The 17,401-nt window shown below is 40.2% G+C and overlaps 1 non-coding gene across 1 annotated transcript; it reads right to left on the bottom strand.

The window, feature by feature from the left end:
• Positions 1 to 213: 213 nt before the first annotated feature.
• LOC112700164 (small nucleolar RNA R71) lies at positions 214 to 317 on the bottom strand. Its single transcript, XR_003153081.1, has one exon. It is a non-coding gene; the product is annotated as a small nucleolar RNA R71 (small nucleolar RNA).
• Positions 318 to 17,401: the final 17,084 nt, after the last annotated feature.

Below are 17,401 nucleotides of genomic sequence, written 5' to 3'. Positions count from 1 at the left end.
CCTTATCAGTTTTTAACTGAATTCTTGCAGATCTGTGAGACTGTAAAGACGAATGGAGTTGATCCTGAAGTCTACAGACTCATGCTTTTCCCTTTTGCTGTAAGAGACAGAGCTAGAATATGGTTGGATTCACAACCTAAGGATAGCCTGGACTCCTGGGATAAGCTGGTCACTGCTTTCTTAGATAAGTTCTTCCCTCCTCAAAAGCTGAGCAAGCTGAGAGTGGATGTTCAAACCTTCAAACAAAAAGATGGTGAATCCCTCTATGAAGCTTGGGAGAGATACAAGCAGCTGACCAAAAGATGTCCATCTGACATGTTTTCAGAATGGACCCTATTAGATATATTCTATTATGGTCTCTCTGAATTTTCGAAAATGTCATTGGACCAGTCTGCAGGTGGATCTATTCACCTGAAGAAAACGCCTGAAGAGGCTCAAGAACTCATTGACATGGTTGCAAACAACCAGTTCATGTATACCTCTGAGAGGAATTCCGTGAACAATGGGATACCTCAGAAGAAAGGAGTTCTTGAAATTGATGCTCTGAATGCCATATTGGCTCAGAACAAAATGTTGACTCAACAGGTCAACATTATCTCTCAAAATCTGAATGGATTGCAACATGCATCCAACAGCACTAGAGAGGCAGCTTCTGAAGAAGCTTATGATCCTGAAAACCCTGCCATGGCAGAGGTTAATTACATGGGTGAACCTTATGGAAACACCTATAACCCATCATGGAGAAATCATCCAAATTTCTCCTGGAAGGATCAACAGAAGCCTCAACAAGGCTTTAACAATGGTGGACGCAATAGGCTGAACAATAGTAAGCCATATCCATCATCTTCTCAGCAACAGACAGAGAACTCTGAACAAAACACTTCTAATTTAGCAATTATAGTCTCTGATCTGTCAAAGGCCACTTTCAGTTTCATGAATGAAACAAGATCCTCCAATAGAAACCTGGAGGCACAAGTAGGCCAGCTGAGTAAGAAAGTTATTGAAACTCCTCCCAGTATTCTCCCAAGCAATACAGAAGAAAATCCAAAAGGAGAGTGCAAGGCCATTGATTTGATCAAAGTGGCCGAATGCACTAAGGAGGAGGAGGACGAAAATCCTAGTGAGGAAGACCTCCTGGGATGTCCTTCAAGCAAGAAGGAGTCTCCTATTAAGGAACCAGAGGAATCTGAGGCTCATCTAGAGACCATAGAGATTCCATTAAATCTCCTTCTGCCATTCATGAGCTCTGAAGACTATTCTTCCTCTGAAGAGGATGAAGATGTGACTGGAGAGCAAGTTGCTCAATACTTAGGAGCTATCATGAAGCTGAATGCCAAGTTATTTGGTAATGAGACTTGGGAAAGTGAACCTCCCTTGCTCATTAGTGAACTAGATACTTGGATTCAGAGAACTCTACCTCAAAAGAAACAAGATCCTGACAAGTTCTTAATACCTTGCACCATTGGCACCATGAGCTTTGAAAAAGCTCTATGTGATCTTGGGTCAGGGATAAATCTGATGCCACTCTCTGTAATGGAGAAGCTAGGGATTATTGAGGTACAACCTGCCTTGTTCTCATTGCAATTGGCAGACAAGTCAGTGAGACAAGCTTATGGAATAGTAGAGGACGTGTTAGTAAAGGTTGAAGGCCTTTACATCCCTGCTGATTTCATAATCCTAGACACTAGGAAGGAAGATGATGAATGCATCATCCTAGGAAGACCTTTCCTAGCCACAGCAGGAGCTGTGATAGATGTCAACAGAGGTGAGTTAGTCCTTCAATTGAATGGGGACTACCTTGTGTTTAAGGCACATGGCCATCCCTCTGTGACAAAAGAGAGTAAGCATGAAGAGCTTCTCTCAGTTCAGAGTCAAGAAGATCCCACACAGTCAAACTCTAAGTTTGGTGTTGTGAGGCCACAACCAAACTCTAAGTTTGGTGTTAAGATCCCATATCCAAACTCTAAGTTTGGTGTGGACAACTATACAACATTGACCTGATCACCTTGAGGCTCCATGAGAGCCACTGTCAAGCTATTGACATTAAAGAAGCGCTTGTTGGGAGGCAACCCAATTTTATTTATCTAATTTTATTTTATTTTGTTTCTTTGTTATTTTTGTGTTTAATTAGGTACATGATCATGAGGAGTCACGAAAGAAATCAAAAAAATTAAAAACAGAGTCAAAAACAGAAGAAAAAAATTTTTCACCCTAGAGGCAGCGCAGACTGGCGTTCAACGCCAGTAAGATGCATCTGGCTGGCGTTCAACGCCAGAACAGAGCACCATTCTGGCGCTGAACGACAGAAACAAGCAACAACCTGGCGTTAAACGCCAGGAAGGTGCACAGAGAGGACAAACTGGCGCTGAACGCCAGAAACAAGCATGAAACTGGCGTTCAACGCCAGAAACATGCATTACATGGGCGTTGAACGCCCAGAACATGCACCAATGGGCGTTTGAACGCCAGAATGATGCATGAAGGCATTTTACATGCCTATATGGTGAAGGAATGGTATTTCTTTTAATCTCAGGATCTGTGGACCCCACAGGATCCCCACCACAGGATCTGTGGACCCCACAGGATCCCCACCTACCATATTCCCACCTTACCTCTTAATCCTATTTTTGTGATTTGTATTCCCCATGTCACAAAACCCAATACTCCTCACCAATCACCTCAATTCCTCTTCCCAATTACCCCATTCATCATTCACATCAACCCCCTCTTCCCCATAAACCCCACCTACCTCCATAAAATTCAAATTCATTTTCCCACCCATTCCCACCCAAATTGGCCGAACCTATACCCTCCCCTCTCCCTATAAATACCCTTCTATTCTACTTCATTTTCACACAACACAAACCCACATTCTCCCACATAGCCGAACCACCTCTTCTCCCTCTCTTCCATATTCTCTTCTTCTTCTTCTACTTTTCTTTTCTTTCTTGCTCGAGGGCGAGCAAAATTTTAAGTTTGGTGTGGTAAAAGCATAAGCTTTTTGTTTTTCCATTACCATCAATGGCACCTAAGGCCGGAGTATCCTCTAGAAAAGGGAAAGGGAAGACAAAAGCTTCCACCTCCGAGTCATGGGAGAAGGAGAGATTCATCTCCAAGAGCCATCAAGACCACTTCTATGATGTTGTGGCAAAGAAGAAGGTGATCCCCGAGGTCCCTTTCAAGCTCAAAAAGAATGAGTATCCGGAAATCCGACATGAAATTCAAAGAAGAGGGTGGGAAGTCATAACCAACCCCATGCAACAAGTTGGAATATTGATGGTTCAAGAGTTCTATGCCAATGCATGGATCACTAGAAACCATGATCAAAGTATGAACCCGAATCCAAAGAACTATATCACAATGGTTCGGGGGAAATACTTAGATTTTAGTCCGGAAAATGTGAGGTTGGCGTTTCACTTGCCTATGATGCAAGGAGATGAACGCCCCTACACTAGAAGGGTCAACTTTAATCAAAGGCTGGACCAAGTCCTTATGGACATATGTGTGGAAGGAGCTCAGTGGAGAATAGACTCCAAAGGCAAGCCAGTTCAACTAAGAAGACTGGATCTCAAGCCAGTGGCTAGAGGATGGTTGGAATTCATCCAAAGATCCATCATTCCTACTAGCAACCGATCTGAAGTTACTGTGGATCGGGCTATCATGATCCATAGCATCATGATTGGAGAGGAAGTAGAAGTTCATGAGGTCATCTCCAATGAACTCTACAAAATAGCCGACAAGTCCTCACCCATGGCACGGCTAGCCTTCCCTCACCTTATTTGCCATCTATGTTACTCAGCTGGAGTTATCATAGATGAAGATGTCTCCATTGAAGAAGACACGCCCATCACCAAGAAAAGGATGGAGCAAACAAGAGAAGTTCCTCACGGCCCTCAAGAAGAACATGAGGAAGTTCATCATCAACAAATGCCTCAAGGAATGCACTTTCCTCCCAACAACTATTGGGAGCAACTCAATACCTCTTTAGAAGATTTGAGTCATAATGTTGAACAATTAAGGGTGGAACATCATGAACACTCCGTCATTCTCCAAGAAATAAGAGAAGATCAAAGAGCAATGAGGGAGGAGCAACAAAGGCAAGGAAGGGACATAGAAGAGCTTAAGAACATCATTGGTCCTTCAAGAAGAAGACGCCACTAGAGGTGGATTCATTCCTTGTTCTTTATCTTTTTCTGTTTTCGGCTTTTAGTATTATGTTTATCTATGTTTTGTGTCTTTATTTCATGATCATTAGTATGTAACCATGCCTTAAAGCTATGAATGAAATCCATGAATCCTTCACTTCTCTTAAAATGAAAAATGTTTTAATTCAAAAGAATAAGAAGTACATAAATTTTGAATTTATCCTTGAATTTAATTTAATTATATTGATGTGGTGGCAATAATTTTTGTTTTCTGAATGAATGCTTGAACAGTGCATATGTCTTTTGATATTGTTGTTTATGAGTGTTAAAATTGTTGGCTCTTGAAAGAATGATGAACAAAGAGAAATGTTATTGATGATCTGAAAAATCATGAAATTGATTCTTGAAGCAAGAAAAAGCAGTGAAAAAGGAAGCTTGTGAAAAAAAAATAGAAAGAAAAAGAAGGAGCAGTAGAAAAAGCCAATAGCCCTTAAAACCAAAAGGCAAGGGTAAAAAGGATCCAAGGCTTTGAGCATCAATGGATAGGAGGGCCCAAGGAAATTAAATCCAGGCCTAAGCGGCTAAATCAAGCTGTCCCTAACCATGTGCTTGTGTCATGAAGGTCCAAGTGAAAAGCTTGAGACTGAGTGGTCAAAGTCGTGATCCAAAGCAAAAAAAGAGTGTGCTTAAGAGCTCTGGACACCACTAACTGGGAACTCTAGCAAAGCTGAGTCACAATCTGAAAAGGTTCACCCAGTCATGTGTCTGTGGCATTTATGTATCCGGTGGTAATACTGGAAGACAAAGTGCTTAGGGCCACAGCCAAGACTCATAAGTAGCTGTGTTCAAGAATCAACATGCTTAACTAGGAGAGTCAATAACACTATCCGAAATTCTAAGTTCCTAGAGACGCCAATCACTCTAAACTTCAAAGGAAAAGGTGAGATGCCAAAACTGTTCAGAAGCAAAAAGCTACAAGTCCCGCTCATCTAATTAAATTAATATTCATTGATATTCTGGAATTTATAGTATATTCTCTTCTTTTATCCTAATTGATTTTCAGTTGCTTGGGGATAAGCAACAATTTAAGTTTGGTGTTGTGATGAGCTGATAATTTATACGCTTTTTGGCATTGTTTTTATATAGTTTTTAGTAAGTTTGAGCTACTTTTAGGGATGTTTTCATTAGTTTTTATGTTAAATTCACATTTCTGGACTTTACTATGAGTTTGTGTGTTTTTCTGTGATTTCAGGTAAATTCTGACTGAAATTGAGGGATTTGAGCAAAACTCTGAAGAAGGCTGACAAAAGGACTGCTGATGTTGTTGGAATCTGACCTCCCTGCACTCGAAATGGATTTTCTGGAGCTACAGAACTCCAATTGGCGCGCTCTCAACGGCGTTGGAAAGTAGACATCCAGGGCTTTCCAGCAATATATAATAGTCCATACTTTATTCGAAGAATGACGACGTAACTTGGCGTTGAACGCCAAGTACAAGCTGCTGTCTGGAGTTAAACGCCAGAAAAACGTCATGATCCGGAGTTGAACGCCCAAAACACGTCATAACTCAGAGTTCAACTCCAAGAGAAGCCTCAGCTCGTGGATTGATCAAGCTCAGCCCAAACATACACCAAGTGGGCCCCGGAAGTGAATTTATGCATCAATTACTTACTCATGTAAACCCTAGGAGCTAGTTCATTATAAATAGAACATTTAACTATTGTATTAGATATCTTTTGACCACGTTTCATCTTTGGTCTCAGTTTTGTTTTATTCTTCATCCTAAGAGATCATTGATCACGTTAGGGGGGGCTGGCCATTCGGCCATGCCTGAACTCTTTGCTTATGTATTTTCAACGGTGGAGTTTCTGCACACCATAGATTAAGGGTGTGGAGCTCTGCTGTACCTCAAGCATTAATGCAATTCTATTATCTTTTATTCAAATATCTCATATTCTTATTCCAAGATATTCATTCGTACCCAAGAACATGATGAATGTAATGAGTTAGATAACCCTCATTATCATTCTCACTTATGAACGCGCGTGATTGACAACCACTTCCGTTCTACATGCAACAGAGCTTGAATGCGTATCTCTTAGATTCCCCAACAGAATCTTCGTGGTATAAGCTAGATAGATGGCGGCATTTATGAGGATCCGGAAAGTCTCACCTTGTCTGTGGTATTCCGAGTAGGATCCTGGGAATCCGGAAAGTCTCACCTTGTCTGTGGTATTCCGAGTAGGATTCCGGTAATGAATGACTGTGACGTGCTTCAAACTTGCAAGTGCTGGGCGTTAGTGACAGACGCAAAAGAATCAAGGGATTCTATTCCAGTAGGAGCGGGAACCAACCAGTGATTAGCCGTACTGTGACAGAGTGCGTGAGCATTAGTTTTCACTGCGAGGATGGGATGTAGCCATCAACCATGGGTGATGCCTCCAGACGATTAGCCGTGCGAGTGACAGCCGCATAGGATCATTTTCCCGAGAGGATTGAAAGTAGCCACCGCTGATGGTGAACTCCTATACAAAGCTTGCCATGGAAAGGAGTAAGAAGGATTGAGTAGAAGCAGTAGGAGAGCAGGCGTCCTTGAGCCATGCAGCATCTCCATTCGCTTATCTGAAATTCCCACCAATGAATCTGCATAAGTCTTCTATCCTTTTTATAATCTATTCTCTTATTTTTATTTTCGAAACCCATAAACCAATTTAATCTGCCTGACTGAGATTTGCAAGGTGACCATAGCTTGCTTCATACCAACAATCTCTGTGGGATCGACCCTTACTCACGTAAGGTTTATTACTTGGACGACCCAGTACACTTGCTGGTTAGTTGAACGGAGTTGTGAATTCAACCAGTACCATAATAAAGCTTTCATCTCAAAATAGTTAGAACATGGATCACAATTTCGTCCACCAATAAGCCATCATCAATCCTACTTGGCAGACCATTCCTGAAGACATCAAGATTCAAATTAGATGCTTTTTTAGGAACATATTCTTTTGAAATAGATGGCTGAATAGTAATCTTCAATTTGAATGGAGTCACAAACAACCCTCCAGAAGATCATTCTATCTTCCAGTGTGATATCATAGATAAAACTGTAGCTGAAATTCACCAGGAAGAGCTGGAAGAAAAGTACACAGAACAAAATCCAAGTGTGGGGACTCTATTAACTGACAATAAGGATACTTCGGTATTTTTACAAACTCCAAACAATCCAGAGCCTGCCCATGACCAAAAGATAGAGTTGAAACCTCTCCTTCCATATCTCAAATACGCTTATCTTGAAGATGAGCAGAAGTTTCCAATTATTATTGCACAGGACCTCACTCCTGAACAGGAAGAGTAGTTACTTAATGTGCTAAGAAAGCACAAGAAAGCAATTGGATGAAGTTTGGCAGACATAGTAGACATCAACCCTCAAGTATGTGAGCACAGAATATTTTTAGATGAAGGATCAAGACCTGTCCGCCAACCCCAAAAAAGACTGAATCCTACTATTTTGGAAGTTGTCAAAAAGGAAGTGACCAGACTATTGGAAGCATGTATCATTTATCCCATTTCAGACAGTGAATGGGTTAGCCCAGTACAAGTGGTGCCCAAGAAGTCTGGAGTCACTACAGTGAAGAATGAGCATAGAGAGCTCATAGCAACCAGAGTACAGAACGCTTGGAGAGTCTGCATTGATTACAGGCGTCTCAACCAAGCCACCCGTAAGGATCACTACCCACTCCGATTCATTGATCAAATGCTGGATCGCCTGTCAGGTAAATCACATTATTGCTTTTTAGATGGTTACACAGGTTATTTCCAGATTCATATAGCTCCTGAGGATCAGGAAAAGACTACTTTTACATGTCCTTTTGGGACTTATGCTTACAAGAGAATGCCCTTTGGCTTGTGCAATGCACCAGCTACTTTCCAGAGGTGCATGATGAGTCTTTTCTCTGATCTTATTGAGGACTGTATGGAGGTTTTCATGGATGATTTTAGCATTTATGGTGATTCTTTTAGCCTTTGCTTAGATGGATTATCTAGAGTATTGGATAGATGTGTCAATACAAACCTTGTATTAAATTTTGAAAAATGTCATTTTATGGTTAAATAAGGGATTATACTAGGACATGTTGTATCTAATACTGGTATTTCTGTAGACCCAGCAATGGTCAATGTTATTTCTAGTTTACCTTACCCCTCCTCTGTGAGGAAAGTCCGTTCGTTCCTTGGACATGCAGGTTTTTACAGGAGATTTATTAAGGACTTCAGTAAGGTAGCACTGCCCTTATCCAGATTACTGCAGAAGGATATTGAGTTCGAGTTCAGTGAGGATTGTAAGCAAGCGTTTGATAAGCTGAAGACCAACCTGACTCAAGCTTCAATTGTGAGAGGACCAGACTGGAGCCAGCCATTTGAAATCATGTGCGATGCTTCCAACCATGCAGTAGGAGCAGCGCTGGCTCAGCGTGAAGGTAAGGATCCTTTTGTTATTGCTTATGTGTCTAAGACTTTAAACGCTGCCCAGTCCAATTATACTACTACTGACAAAGAGCTTCTTGCTATTGTTTTTGCTCTGGATAAATTCTGAGCTTATTTACTTAGTACTAGAGTAGTAGTGTATTCGGACCATGCAGCTTTAAAGTATCTATTAGCTAAAAAGGAGTCCAAACCAAGGCTCATACGTTGGATACTGCTTTTACAAGAATTTGATTTAGAAATAAAGGATAGGAGTGGTAACCAGAATCTAGTGGTAGACCACTTGAGTCGCCTTGAGCACATTAAGGATGATTCTGCTCCTATAGATGATAATTTCCCATTGGATAACCTGCAAGCAGTATCTGAAGTAGCCCCTTGGTACGCACCTGTAGCTAATTATCTAGTTAGCCGCACATTTCCTCCACACTTTTCTAAGCATCAAAGGGACAAGCTGAAAAGCGAGTCTAAATATTATATATGGGATGACCCATATTTGTGGAGATGTGGCGCTGATCAGGTAATTAGACGTTATGTGCCTCAATCAGAATTCCAGTCTATTTTAGAGGCCTGTCACTCATCTGAGAGTGGAGGACATTTTGGCCCTCAAAGAACAGCTAGAAAGATCTTAGACTGTGGATTCTGGTGGCCTACTCTTTTTAGAGACGCTGCTGAGTTTTGTAAATTTTGTTCCCCATGCCAAAAATTTGGTAATATATCCAGGAGGGATGAGATGCCTCAACAAATTATGCTTTTTGTGAAATTTTTGATGTTTGGGGCATTGACTTCATGGGTCCGTTCCCAAATTCTAATGGTCATTTTTATATATTGTTAGTTGTGGATTACGTTTCCAAATGGGTGGAAGCAATTCCTTCCCGCACTGATGATGCTAACACTGTTGTTTCCTTTGTGAGAAACCATATTATTTGCCGCTTTGGATTACCACGAGCAATCGTGAGCGATCAAGGCACCCATTTCTGTAACAGGAGACTCACAGGATTAATGAAGAAGCATGGGATAATTCATAAGGTTGCAACAGCATACCATCCTCAAACCAATGGGCAAACCGAGGTGTCAAACAGAGAGATAAAGCGTATCTTGCAGAAGATAGTCAAACCTCATAGAAAAGACTGGAGCACCAGGCTACAAGATGCACTATGGGCATACAGGACAGCATATAAAACTCCCATTGGGATGAGTCCTTTCCGCTTAGTTTATGGAAAAGCTTGTCATCTCCCAGTTGAAGTAGAGCACAGAGCCTTTTGGGCAGTCAATGAGTGCAACATGGGAATTGAGTAAGCTGGAGCTGAAAGGAAGTTGCAACTGCAAGAACTGGAGAGCCTTCGCCTAGAAGCTTATGAGAACTCAAGAATATACAAGGAGAAGATGAAGGCTGTACATGATCAGCACATCAAGAGAAAAGAGTTCCAACCTGGGGATTTAGTCCTCCTTTACAAATCTCGACTAAAACTCATGCCAGGCAAGTTGAGATCAAGATGGGAAGGTCCATACAGAGTAGAGAAGGCCGAACCATACGGAGTTTATCACCTAAGCCACCCTTCACACTCTGAACTTATTAAAGTTAATGGACAACGTCTGAAGCTGTACCATGGAGAGAAGATGCAGAAAAACAAAGAGCTTGAGATCTTCCTCTTGGAAGATCCCCACATAGCAGAAGTTTGAGCTAGTGGAGCGTCCAACTTACGGACGTTAAAGCAAAGTGCTAGGTGGGAGACAACCCACCATGGTATGATCGTTCTTTTCTTTCTATCTTTAGTTTTTCCAAGTCAATAACTCTTCTCTTTATCAGTACCTTCATGCATCTGCATTCATATATTTTTATAAAAAAAAGAGCCGCGCGACGCGACCGCATCAGCGATGCGTCCGCGTCGCAAGAAGAGGTGAGAAAATAAAAAACGAATAGAGAGTTTCGCTGGTGCGTGGCTGGAGGCGTTCCAATGGCACAAATTGTCCCACGCGACCGTGTCGCTGACGCGGCCGCGTCACATGGGATTCTTGGCCTCCCATGCGGCCGCGTGCCCTGATTTTCGACGTAAAAGGGGTGCACAACGAAATATTGTGCGAAAGTGGTGCTGGACACACCATCCCTATCACGCGACCGCGTCGCTGACGCGTCCACATCATCCCTTCTGAAGCCCACTCACACGATCGCATGCCTTACGCGATCGCGTCACCCCAATTTTGGCAAATATATCAATTTGAACAGAGAGTTGTGTAGGCACGAGGCTACCCTCGCGCCAGAAGCACAATATGGGTCACGCGATCGCGTGGCCGATGCGATCGCGTCAACTAAACTAAAGCGCAATCATGCGAACGCGTGCCCTACGCGGCCGCGTCGCTTGCGCCGCACAGCTCCACCAAAACTGCCAAAATATCTTATCTTTCTCTCCTCCAAATCCTAATTTTTCTTTTCCCTCCTTATTTCTTCCTTCTCCCTTCTTCCTTCTATCTCACCTTTCACTCTCTCTCTCTCTCTCACCTTCATTAACAAGGTTTTATTTTCTTCTTCCCTTCTTCCTTTTCTATCATTCTTCTTATTTTATATGTTATTTTCTTTTCTTTTCTTTTCTTTTCATTATCCATATTTTCTTTCTTCTTCTTTCCTTTTTACTTGGTGCTAGAAAGTTATTTGAGTCATCATTCCTCATTATTTGCTTGTGGATTGTTGCAAATTGTTTGGCAATTATATCATATTTTCATAAAAGGATTGCTTGCATGTTTACTTTAATACTTTCTATGACTTCTTTACCATGCATGCTATATGTTTGTGAAAAAGCCCATATGGCATCATGCACTTTTCTACATTATCCTATTTTACTACTCAATGCATGTTTTTAACAAATTTCTTTTACTATTTTATTAATTCAATTTAATCGCCAATACAAACATGTTAGTTTGTTACGAAGTGATGCTTGATCTATGCTACTCATGCCCTTGCCGGCATGCCAATAATCATCTTGCATCTACTTACCCTTTCGTGCACTTGTTCTATTTCCTTTAATGATCTTTTCACATGTTGTCATGACCATGTGTTCATTTCATTCATCTTTACTGTGCACTGTTTATTACTCACTCCATCTCCTTCCTTGCTTTAATTCTTTGGATCTAACTTACTTTCTCTCCCCTTTTTTAGAATGGCCACCAAGAAAGGCAAAGAGAAAGCTACCCCTAAACCCACAGCAAGGAAAGGTACGAAGACAGCATTAGTGGTAGAACCTTCTTCAACTACAGTCAAGCCCTCAACAAAAAGAATTAAAAGGATTATCAAGGTTGATGAAAAGGAGCGAGCCTTCCCAGCCAAGGACACTGCACGATTCCCAAATCGCTACTGTGAGCAGATGTTCCCCATCCTGGCAGCTCAAAATTACAATAATGAACACCTTCTTATCCTTCCGCCTCGTATCGCTGAATTTGTTGAAACACAAATTGCACAGAGACATTGGGGATTTTTACAGAGACAGCCACGACAGGTTAATCTTTCTTGGGTTGTTGAGTTCTACTCCAACTTCCACCTGCCGACTCTGCAGTTTATCTATTTACGCCAGAAGCAAGTCTCCATTACAGAAGAAGCCATACAGCAAGCCTTAGATCTCCCACCTGCTCCAGAAGGATTGGATGCTTTTCAGAAAGCCGCAATCAAGCGCCAGGCATACACTTTTGACTGGGACGTTGTTCTCAGAGTTATTGCTCGCCCTAGCAGCAAATGGATCTTCAGATACCATCATTCCCATCCTAAGGGAATCTCGACTTCCGCACTTACCTTAGAGGCTCACGTATGGGCACAGATTATGTCCCATTACGTCTTTTCGAGTACTCATGAGTCCTCCTTCACCGCAGACATGGCCATTCTACTATGGTGCATCCTCACAGACCAGCCTCTCAATTTACCGCGACATATCCGGAATGCTATGGAACATGTGCAGATCACGGGCAACCTACCTTTCCCCGCATTGGTCTCTGATCTTATCTCAGCAGCCGGAGTATCATACAGAGCTGGAGACACCAAAGCCATTCTTCCACGGGATGATCAGTATGTCCCTAACAGGAGATATCTCAGGCCACAACTTGCTACTACCAGTCAGTCCACAGAGGATGCTGCAGCTCCTCCACCATCTACTAGTCAACTGCTGCATCAGATTCTGAAGCGGTTGGACCAACATGAAAGGAAAGCAAAGCTCCGAGAGCGCCGCAATCAACGCCGATTCAAACACCTCAGGGAGCTGCTTAGAGGAGACTGCAGAGACTCAGACACCCCGGACTCCACTTCCTTCACCAACATAGGGAGCCATGACGGCCCCGACTGTGGAGACACTGCCACCAGCCCACCATTGTTCCTGACAAATGGCACCGAGGACGGTGCAAAGCCTTAAGTGTGGGGAGGTCGGTCAGTATCTGACTTCCGAAGGTAAATTCTCTTCCCTAGCACCAATAAATTAGGATATTTTAGTTAGATTTTCTTTTTTTAGAAATGGTTAGTTGCATGCATGTTCTACTTGATTGAAAAGACAATAAGTTTCTTCTAAAAAGATATTTTTGGAACAAAATTTCAAAACTCTTATGATAAATTTGCTTGAAGCTGTATTTGGAACATGATTTTTTGAGCTAAAGAACACACAACCTGTGAAACTTTGAGCCTTTATGCATGGTTACATTATTTAACCGTAATTATTTTATTCTTGTGTGTTTACTTCTCTATGATTGTAATCTAAATTTTGTTTCATCCTATATGTCCAATAGTTATTATGTTTATATGCTTGCATGTGATTGAGGCCATTATTTGTTTAAACTCACTTATCCAAATTAAGCCTACCATTTTTAATTACCTTTGTTAACCACTTTGAGCCTTAAAATCTCATTTGTTCTATATTTTACCACATTACTAGCCTTAAGTGGAAAAATAATTGTATATCCCAAATTGAATCTTTGGTTAGCTTAAGATAGAATTGTGTATACTAGTTAAGTATAGGAATTTGTGGGAACAAAAGTTATTAAGGGAATATGTCATGATAATACAATGGGAATTTGGATACCTACTCATGTGAAGCTATAAGAATTAAAAATCTATGTACATTGATAAGCTATGTTTATTTTTATTAAAAAAATCAATAAATAAATAAGAGGACAAAATCACCCCAAAGCTGAATAAAAAAAAATTCAAAGATCAATGCACATATGACAAAATTGATACATGAGTATGGAATGTAAAAGGGAATTCTGGGTAGCTAGGTATAAATTCTAAAGTTATATAAAATATATAGGTTGGGTTAAAGCTGGGTTAATTAAAGATTCAATTTATAAGCTTACTTAACCATATATGTATCCCTACCCTTACCTTGGCCCCATTACAACCTTGAAAAGACCTCATGATGTCTGCATTGGCATATTAACTATTGTTGATTGGTTAGGAGAAAACAAAAGTTAGAGAGCATGATTAGAGAAGGATAGAGTGATTACCTTATACACTAGAGAGATTAGAGCGTACATACATCATCAGTGAGGGTTCAATGCTTGAATTTCCATGTTCCCCGCTTTCATGAGCTATCTTCTTGCACTTTTATCTGTCTTGCTGTATAATGATAGAATTAGTGGAATTTGATTTGTAATTATTTTGAAGAGCTTATTTACTTTTGATCAAGTGGGCAATAATCATATAGTTGCATTCATATATATATATAGGTTGCATTGCATTGCATGAGTTTCTACATGTTCATACTTATTTATCTTATCTCCTTCAATTAAGCATGAGGACATGCTAATGTTTAAGTGTGGGGAGGTTGATAAACCACTATTTTATGGTTTATATTGTGTTTAATTGTGTGGTTTTATCATGATCCTGACCCACTTATTCATTAATTTAGCATGCATTTATATTTCCTTCCTGAAATTATTACATGATTGAAAACTGCTTCCTAGAGACTTTTTAATTATGCATTTTAGTTCTCCTTTATCCCATTCGATGCCGTGATCTGTGTGCTAAGTGTTTCAGGCTTTATAGGGCATGGATAAGTTGGAGATTAGAAAGGAAGCTAGCAAAAATAGAAGGAACACAAGAAATTGAGGAGGTAATCAGCGAGAAGTGACGCGGCCGCATAGTTCACGCGTTCGCGCGAAAGAGGAAAAATCGCAGTGACGCGGCCGCATGGCTCACGCGACCGCGCGGAATGGAAAAGCACAAGTGACGCGGAGGCGTGGACGACGCGAACGCGTGGAAGGGAAAAACGCGAATGACGCGTCCGCATGGATGACGCGATCGCATGACGTGCGCGATCTGCAGAATCTGCAGATTTCATTGGGAGCGATTGTGGGCCCTATTTTGACCCAGTTCTCGGCCCAGAACAGCAGACTAGAGCCAGAGAACATACAGAAACCAGAGACAACATTCATTCTACACAGTTTTTAGTTTTAGATCTAGTTTTTACTCCTCCTCTAGGTTTTTCTCTCTACAGATTGATAGTTTTTGGGATTTTATTTTTCTCTCACTTTTTGCATTGGGATACTGAGAAGAGTTATTACCTCATCAAGACTTCGTCATTCTAGTTCGTTTTCTTTACTTGGCTTTACTCTTCCATGTCCTTTGCTTTGTTAATTTTACCATTGGAATATTATTAGGATTTATTTAATACAAGGATTACTTTTATTTTTATTTGATTATTTTGATTTTTATTTACAATGTCTTTCTTTAATTCCTTTTCATATGTCATGAATTTTACATTCACAATGAGCGAGTAGTTCCCTAACTCGATGGGGAGTTGATTGAAAGGAACCAATTGAGTTGGAAGACTTGAAAGAAAAATTATAATTGGGTTATTGTTGGCTTGCCCTCTAGTCACTAACACCAATCCCTTTTAATTAAGTAGATTGCAACTTGTGAATGGGCATAGCATCCCAACTTGTTTAACTTTTCCTTACCTAGTAAGAGATAACTAAACAGGATAACCTTTAATTATCAATTAATCTAGAGAGTAATCCAACAATAGCGGAACTTCCAACTAATCAACTCCCAATCAAGGCTTTTATTTACATTATTCAAATTCTCCAATTTTATTTCCTGTTTACTCAACTCAAACCTTTTTGAAAACATCTGATTAATAAAATAGCACACTTTTCTGCAACTCGTTGGGAGACGACCTGGGATTCATACTCCCAGTATTTTAAAATTTAAATTTCTGTGACACCTTTCTAAATTGATAAATGGATTTCCGGTGAGTTAAGAACTATACTTGCAATGTACACATTTTAATAATTTTTAATTCACCAATTTATGCCGCATCAGACGCCTACGCGTACATGGCACGTACGCGTGGATAGAAAATTGTCTGGCGACGCGTACGCGTACATGGTGCATACGCGTCAATACTCGCACGTGACACACTTAAAGGCAAAACACTGGAGGCAAATTCTGGGCTTTCCAGGCCCAAATCCAACTCACATCTGATGCTATTTAACCCAAGGATTGAAAAGGGATCATCTATCTAGAGTCTTAGTTAGTTTTTAGTTTAAGTTTCGGAGGGGAAGTTAGTTTCTAGAGAGAGAAGCTCTCTTTTCTCTCTAGAATTAGGATTAGGTTTAGTTTAGTTATCTTCTCTTTGATCTAGATCTACTTCTACTCTTACTTCTATTTTCCTTTTGCTTTATGAATTCTCATGTAGATCTCCATTTATCTTTCAATGCAATTTATGATTTCCATGCTTTTTCATGTTTGATTTGGTTTTTTTATTATGGATCTATTGTCTTTGTAGTTAGATCTCTCTTTCATTCTTGCAATTTATGTTGTTTACCTTTATTGCCTTTTATGTGTTTGATGAAATGCCTCTTTTAGTTATGAGTTAGATTTTTCTCCTCTTGGATTTGGTAGAGTAATTAGTGACTATTGAGTTATCTAATTCCTTTGTTGATTGATAATTAGAAGTTGCTAATTGATTTGAATGCCACTAAAGCTAGTCTTTCCTTTGGAATTTGACTAGGACTTGTGGACTCAAGTTAATCCATCTACTTGACTTTTCTCCATAGTAGAGGTTAACTAAGTGGGAGCAATGGACAATTGTTGTCACAATTAAGGAGGATGGCTAGGATAGGACTTCTAGTTCTCATACCTTGCCAAGAGCTTTGTTAGTTGTTAGTTTATTTTCATTGCCATTTACATTTTTTGTCTCTTATCTCAAAAACCACAAAACATACCTCATAGCCAATAACAAGACACTTTATTGCAATTTCTAGGGAGAACAACCCGAGGTTTGAATACTTCGATTATTAATTTTAGGGATTTGTTACTTGTGACAAACAATCTTTTGTATGAAAGGATTTTTTTGTTGGTTTAGAAACTATATTGCAACGAGATTTCATTTGTGAATTCTAAACCATCAAAAATCTATTCATCACTACCATTAGAGATTAATTTGAATACTTTGAGAGTATCGAAACAGAATGACTTGCCAGTCGATGATTACTGGAATACAATGTTTGATGAGTTGAATGAATTAGACTCAGAGCGAATCTTGGCACTTGAGAATATGATTTGACAAAAAGAAGGTGTTGCTCAAAGTTATAATCGTCGAATAAGAGAAAATTGTTTCAATATAGGTGAGTTGGTTTTAAAAGTTATTTTGCCAATGGAAAAGAAATTGAGATTTCTTAGCAAATGGTCCCATACCTGGAAAGAACCTTTCCAAGTAATAGGATTGTATTCGGAAAATGCATATCAGATCAAAGATATCGAATCGAGAAACATAATTGATTCAATTAATGAAAAATACTTAAAG

Source organism: Arachis hypogaea, chromosome 6, assembly GCF_003086295.3.
Source record: "Arachis hypogaea cultivar Tifrunner chromosome 6, arahy.Tifrunner.gnm2.J5K5, whole genome shotgun sequence".
Taxonomy (NCBI): Eukaryota; Viridiplantae; Streptophyta; class Magnoliopsida; order Fabales; family Fabaceae; genus Arachis; species Arachis hypogaea.
The sequence above is the reverse complement of the archived record's forward strand: the minus strand, read 5'-3'. Positions and strand labels throughout refer to the sequence as shown.